Source organism: Elaeis guineensis, chromosome 15, assembly GCF_000442705.2.
Source record: "Elaeis guineensis isolate ETL-2024a chromosome 15, EG11, whole genome shotgun sequence".
NCBI lineage: Eukaryota > Viridiplantae > Streptophyta > Magnoliopsida > Arecales > Arecaceae > Elaeis > Elaeis guineensis.
Window position 1 is genome coordinate 60,760,022 of NC_026007.2, and position 7,692 is coordinate 60,767,713.

General features: G+C 38.8%; 1 long non-coding RNA gene across 2 annotated transcripts; it reads right to left on the reverse strand.

Moving 5' to 3' along the window:
* Positions 1-3,932: 3,932 nt before the first annotated feature.
* LOC109506671 (uncharacterized) lies at positions 3,933-6,264 on the reverse strand. 2 transcript variants are annotated; one of them, XR_002166147.2, is made up of 3 exons: positions 5,137-6,264; positions 4,526-5,037; positions 3,933-4,246 (listed from the first exon to the last, which is right to left on the reverse strand). It is a non-coding gene; the product is annotated as an uncharacterized lncRNA (long non-coding RNA). The 2 variants fall into 2 exon arrangements; XR_012137198.1 differs by having other exon boundaries at positions 3,934-4,246; positions 4,526-5,449; positions 5,941-6,264.
* Between the last annotated feature and the right edge of the window lie 1,428 nt (positions 6,265-7,692).

Here is a 7,692-nt window from a genome sequence, read left to right on the forward strand (position 1 = left end):
CGATGTTTGACATCATTTTTTTGAAAAATAGTTAGATAGAATGAAATCAGAAATTGATTCGATGCACTCGAACTAAGTTTGGACCTTAGTGGATCCACCTGAGGGTATCATACCCATTGGGTGTAAGTGGATCTAAAAAAGAAAATAAGTACCGATGGTAAGGTAGAGATCTATAATGCTAGACTTGTGGCAAAAGGTTATAGTCAGTGCGAGGGCATTGACTATCAAGAAATCTTCTCATCCGTAGCCATGCTGAAAGCCATCTGCACTCTGCTTGCTGTTGCAACTTACTATGATTATGAAATCTGGCAGATAGATGTGAAAACTGCTTTTCTGAATGGATATCTTGAGGAAGATATCTATATGGAGTAGTCTTTGGTTTTCCACATCTGGTGATGGTGATCACAGAGTTTGCAAGCTGCAAAAGTCTATATATGGATTAAAGCAAGCTTCTCGGAGTTAGAATCATCATTTTGATGATGCGATCAAATCATTTGATTTCATAAAAAATGAAGAGAAGCCTTACATGTACAAAAGGGTCATGGGAGAGCAATAACATTCATCGTATTGTACGTGGATGCTATTCTCCTCATTGAAAATGATATTCCTATACTGACCATGGTCAAAAGATGGTTATCCAAGGAATTCTCCATGAAAGACCTAAGGAAAGCATCCTATATTCTCAGAATAAAGATCTATAGCGATAGATCTAAAAGAATACTAGGCCTGTCACAAAAGCTGTACATAAAGAAGATGCTGAAGAGGTTCAGTATGAAAAACTCTAAAAAAAAAATTTTATCTCTTAGGCATGGTATTAATCTTTTCAAGATGATGTGTCCGACCACATCTGAGAAAGTTCAATGCATGAGTAGGATTTCTTATGCCTCAGCCATAGAAAGTCTCATGTATGCCATGCTGTGTACTCGACCTGATATTATCCTTGCTGTGAGTGCGACGAGCAGGTATTAGTCGAATCCATACGAGGAGCACTAGATAGCTGTGAAGAACATTCTTAAGTACTTAAGAAGGACTAAGGATTTGTTCTTGACCTTTGGAGGAGATTCTGAGTTGCGAGTCGATGGATATACTGATTTGACTTCATGTCTAATCCTGATGATAGAAAGTCTACGTCAGAATATGTATTCATTTGCAATGGTGGCACAGTCAGCTGGAAGAGTTTTAAGCAATCCATCATGTGGATTCGACCACAGAAGCTGAATATGTCGCTGCTTCGGATGCTGCAAAGGAAGGCTTCTAGTTCAAAAAATTCGTTACAAAACTTGAGGTTATGATATCGGATGGCATACCACTTTATTGTAATAACAATGGAACCATAGCACTTGCTAAGGAGTCAAGATCTCATCAGAAATCAAAACACATCGAGCAGTGGTATCATATCATATACGACTACCTTGAAAAGAAACATATCAAGATGTGAAGAGTAGACTCTGCGGACAACGCAGCAGATCTGCTGACCAAGCAATTAAACTAGTCAAAAATAGAAGTCCACCTTAAGAAGATAGGACTTAGATTAGTGGTCAATAGGCTTTAGTCTAAATAGGAGATTGTTAGATATATGCCGTAGAAGTCAATATGGCTGACACATTATAATAAATCTAGGACATAATTTTATACTTAATACATTGATTTGATCAATAAAAGGATATATTTATTTTTCATTCAAGTGTGATGTATTATTGAATCGTCTATGAAATCAACTTTCGATACATATTCTCAAAGAGTTGAGAATTAAAGATATATATTTAATTTCTAATGCTTCTAATCATAGTATCATCATGAGGATGGTAATTGATCCAGATAGACCGACGTATAGATCACTTTCTTCGGGATAAATGAGTCTCTGGTCTACAGTGTAGAGACACTAAGCGACAAGTGTTAGTAGTTATTAGAGAACAACTAGTACTGAGCGTGACCATATGAGAGATCACTTGAATTTTTATTCGATCATCAGTGATTGTTTTTGATGCTGCTGTTGTTGAATAGTCTTTTGATCTGAGATGGTATGACTGTTTGTAGTGAGACTGCTAAAATTTGACTGACACATAAACAAAGTGCTCAATGAGCCTTTGTAGTGGATGTTGGCGACAGTTGGTCCACTATAGGAGTAGGATGCGCATCAAGATGGGATTTATCAATCTTAATAGAGAGAAATAGTTCTATGAGATTTGAGAAGCTAAGTTCGAGAATCTGTAGCAACAGCAGTGTGATTGATGGAAAAGAGTTTCCATAGGAATCATAATTAAACTTGAGCTGATCAAATCTATCATATGACCGATATTGAGGTTTGACGATTTATCCATGACCTGTCATCTAATCGAAACTTAAGATAAAGAGACCGAATCACATGTTAACTACATCTTGAGGTTCATTTTCGGTTCTACTGAGTTGCCACTACATACTGCTAAGTGTCACTAGTAGATTGTGAAAGCTCATTAGGATTGTTCAGGATCGACAATCCTTGATGAGTTAGAGTAAAATTATTCCGACCTATTAAAAAAAATTTCAATGATATTTTAATAGAGATCATTGTATATCTCACTATCAGATAAAATTGAACTTATGGAGTCACACAACAAAGAGATTAGATCAGGAATAAGCAATTGGACTTATGAAGTATCAATTGGGTTTAGAGAAATCCGATTGGGTTCAAGGTAACCTTGCTAGTACATGGTTGAACCCAATTTTCTCTTTATATTTGATTTTTTTATTTGATAAGATAATTCAACTTAATTACCTACTAATAACCTAAATAAATTAAATTCATTGGACTCTAATTGTTGGGTGTCTAAGGTTTTGGATCAAATGAATTAAGGATGCCAGTCCTTAATTAATTTTCTTGATAGTTAAGTTGGGGCGTCACCATGATTTGAACAAGTTGGATGTGACCATGCTTTAGATGGCATGTGAATCCTTATTAGGGCATCTTTTGGGTACATTTTGGGGTGTGATTTAGTGGGTGCAAAGACTCCAAGAGTTGGCATCTAATAGATTTCTTAATGGAAGTTGAATAACTTTAAGTTATTAGGAAACCTAATATAAGTAGGACTTGTATTATGAGATTGAATAGGATTCAACTTTATGTCTATTTAAAAGGGCCTCTCCTAAGGTCCCAAGACATCACAACCAGCAACCCACATGCCTTATAGGAGTGCCCCCACATCCTCTCTTCTCCTCTCTTTCTTTTCTCCCTTGGGCGTCCAAACGCCCCACCTCTTGGGCGTCCCAACATCTTCCACGCCTAAGGCTGTTGGGTATCTCTTGTTTACTGGTTTTCAGTGTACGGTAGAAGCATAAACCAAGGAAAGAAAAGTAAGAGAAGAAAAGAAGAAGAAGATCAAGAAAAGGATCAAAGAGTTGATCGCGATCCAAGCTTCGTTCAGATTCGCAGGCTGAATTTTCTTAGAAAAAAATTTTAATCTTAAGTGGACTGTTCCAGACTGATCCTGAGTGGATATCCATAGAGGTCGGATACTTGCATGACTAAAAGAGAGCCTCTTCTTTTTCAGATCCAAATTTGAAGAAAGAAATTACGAAATAGGTAGGTAATTTGATCACATGTTCAATTTCAGCATATAAAGTAGATCCTTGTGGTTTATATTTTTATGCATGCATGATATTGATTAAAAGTATTTTAATCTTCTATTCTGCTGCGGCATTTAATTTAAAAAAAAAAATTGAAACACACATGCATGCTCTGACATACAAATTCCAACAAAATCCGTCATCACTAATAAAGATAATTAATGATAAACTTCCATCACTAATAATTTTAATTTTTTTTCTTAATTAAACTGTTAAAAAAATATTACTGACGGCAGTTCCATCACTACTGTCATCAGTAATAATTTTTTAAATTTTTTAATTAAAATTTAAAAAATTATTAGTGATGGCAATTTACGTCGCTAATAGTTTTTATTTTTTTAAAAAATTATAATTAAATATTTTAAAATCTACTTTAATCATAATAATAAGTAATAATATTTTTTAAAATCTGTTATAAATAAAATAATAATTATGTAACATGATCATAAATATAAAATTAATTATATTATATTAAAAATATAAATTATATAATTTTACATACAGATACTGCTTTATAAGTATCAAAATTACACACATATTAAAAAAATCATGTACGATCCTCCTCGTTGTCCTTCTCATTCTCCTTCTGCTCCTGTATGTTCTCTCGAGTAGTTAGTGGATAAGAGCCGAATGTCCCAGCATTCTGTAATAAAAAAAATAAAATATTATTAATAAATTTTGATATAAAAGTATATATATCGATATAGAGATGTATATTTTGATATACTACTCTGAATCTTGAACATATTATTTCTATATATTTTATTCATTGATACGGAGCTATAGATACCTCCGACCCATTGTTTGAATGGTTAGATTAAATTTTTAACCTCTAAATCTTCTTTTCGGACATAAATCTAAATATGTAAAGCTTCTAAATATAAAAATTTAAAATAAATAAAAAAATTATTAATAAACTTACCTGCTATGATGGCCGCGACAACGAGCCCAGCTGATTACGCAAATATAGATTTCGAAGAATCTCAATGACCATATCGCGGATAATGTTTCTGAAGCTCTGAAGTTGTTGGCTCCAAAGTCTATGCACGACCTCCTCCACATGTGCGTTAGCCTATGTTTGAATCATCGAGCCTGAGAGGAGTATCAAACTGTAGGAGGACCAAAGCTATGGTCAAATCCTATAACTCGGCTCCTGCTCCCCCTCTGATGGTCCTGAGCCATCCATTGAGGTTAAGGAGGGGCTGAGAGGATGGATCTTCATCGTGCCGCAATACGAGATATTCCGCGTAATCCACTTGCATAGTTTAGAAATTCATTAGTCCATATATATCAGTATATATAAAAACTTAATAAATAATATTTTAAGTAACAGATCTGTCGAGATCGAGGATCTAAGTAATCATCAGTCCTCCTATAATGATGTGTGGCCTCTCATATCTGCAACTGTCCTGATGCACGATCCAGCTGCCGTGTCTATAATAAATAAATAATAAAATTAAATCAATTAAATATACATATGATCAGTTCCATATGAAATTAATTTAAGTATAGAATTTTTATCAATGTATCGACCACAATATGTGTGCTAACGGAGTCGCCAATGTGCTTGATCAGATGCTACTGGATTGATTGATTTTTGCCGTGCCCTCTGTCGCTTACCAGAATACTTCTCAGTACTCCACTGGTTGCAGAGGACCTCTTATATGTCCATCTGTATCCAGTGATCTGTGTAAGGCTTTCAGTCCGATGGTGACTCAAAATTGGAGTGCTCTATGATGGACTACCAAAGACTGTATAGCTCATCTCGGAACCTCCATATGACCACCTCCTTAAAAGTCCGACGACCAACCTTCTCCTTCTGAAGAGTCTCGAATCGATAGTACCCCTGCAAGTAGAAGTAACTATGTATTAATAAATAGATTACAAACATACCACGAATCTAATATATATAATATAAAATGAAGATCTCTCCACAGAGAAGCCCCCCGTACGATATGTCTAGTATTAAAAAAATAAAAAAAATTAAAAAATTTAAAAAAATATATCTGGAGCTGGTTGAGGAGGAAGACTTCCGATGAACAGGAGTCTTCTTTGTTTCTGGCTGTCTGCTCCAAAACCCCAACCCGTTGAACAGGAGTCTTCTTTATTTCCGGCTCTATAAAACGCTCTGCTCCAAAACCCCATCCCATTGCTCTCCCGTTGCTCTGCTCCAAAACCCCATAGAACCTGTTGATTCCTCACCAAACTTAGGTAATAAACTCCTCCTTCTCTTCTTTCTTCCTCTATTTTTTTTTTCTTTTTTTCTCTGTTCTTCTCACCCGCACTAAAAAAAAGATATCACCGAGATGGCTTCGGGGAGGGAGAGGGAACGCTTACACCGATCTCTTTCCTTTCGAAAACCTAGCTCGAATGGCTGCCCTCCTCTCCTCCCACTACCACCTCTCCACCGCTTCCCCGAGATCCTCGGTCTCGGCCAAGCGGAGCTGCTTCAATGGGCACCGAAGACCCCTCTGGTATAATTGAGCCATGGCTGGGGGTGGTCAATTACACGTGGCCCGATATTCTCCCGGACACTCCACCCGAGAGGATAGCAGAGTATGTTCTCGCCTGCCTCATGGCTATAGATGTGTGTGTGCGCACGCGCATGTTAGAGAGAAAGAGAAAGAGAGAGAGAGGTGGTGAGATATTTCTCTCTGGTATTCTCTGGGGAAGAAGAAAAGAGATTTGGTATAAAGAAATGGTGAGAAGTTTTTATACACGACAGAGAGGTGGGGTGGGAAGAAGGGTGGGGTCAGTGGTTGCTGGCCAGCCGTAGACGGGCCGGCATGCAGGTACAAAAAATATAAAGAGAAATATAAATGTTTAGCTATTTGCAATTAAAACATATACACAGGACAACAAATCGCGGGGGCGGGGGCGGGGGGGGGGGGGGAGGGGTGGGGCTTGGCTCCTCGCTTTGAAATGAAGGATGGAAGGAGTGACAAAGTAATCGAGAAAGAGTCATATGATTGGGTCAGGGAACCACCTAACATCAGTCGAGACAATATAGAAATCGTTGCATGCTACTCTTTCCGCCTGCAGGTTGAACAAGCTTAGGTGTAACAACTCAGGACTCTACGGAAAAAAAAAAACTACTTAAAAGATGTTATTTAGATTTTTTTTCACCCTATGTATATCTAAGAACTATCCAATACATAATTGGTCAGGTGAAAATAAACAAACATTCATATGAGAATAACATAAATATATTAATGAAATGAAAAAGTAAATATTAAATAGGTGTACCCTACCATCTAATGTCTTGCCCCATGTTTCTTTCATCATCTATAAGAAAATTTTCTCTTTCTATTTGTTGCGGCCAATCCCCTCGTCGCCTGGTCGCCGGGAACGAGCGCCTGTAAAAGAAAATCCACGCTGACCGGAGGCAGCTCCGGCGGGGACCCTCTGACGGTCAAGTCAGAGAGGAGACTAGGCAACAGTGAGAAGAAAGCAAAGAACTCAACGAGAAGGAGAGGGGGCGAGCCTGTGAATTTCGAAGGGCCTGTAGCACTGTAGCCTTCTCCAATATATATAGTGGAGCGTAGTATGGCGCCGTCATTAATGGCGCAGACAATTGAGGAATTGTCAACTCACTGTAGACTGTCAGAGTCACCGTGAAAGTATCACGTCGCCATGGGGCTGTCAAATCACTAGGGTTGACAATGCCCTAGGCGGCAGTGCCGCATGCTGCTGTCAGGGCTGACAGTCTCTGGCAGCAGTACGGTGATCGGAGGAGTCAGCCGACCTTAGGTCGGTGGCCAGCTGAGTGGCGTCGGATGGAGATTCGGACCCCTCCGACGGTCAGTCGGACATGTTGCGAGAGTCGGCCATCGGACTCCCTGGTGCAGTCGGTCGGGAGAGCGGAAAAGGTCTGTCCGACCGACATATCCTCAGTCAGCAGAGAGCCGTTAATCGGTCGGTAATATCGTCCGACGATCGGTCGGTCGATCGGTCGGTCAGCCGGTCGGTCGGTCGGGTATGCCCGATTATAAGTCGGCGTGAGCGAGGTCGGTCGGTATTCCCCAACAGTTGCCCCCCTCCACTCCTGAGTCGGACGATGCGCTGGCCAATGCTTTCGTTTGGGCAGCA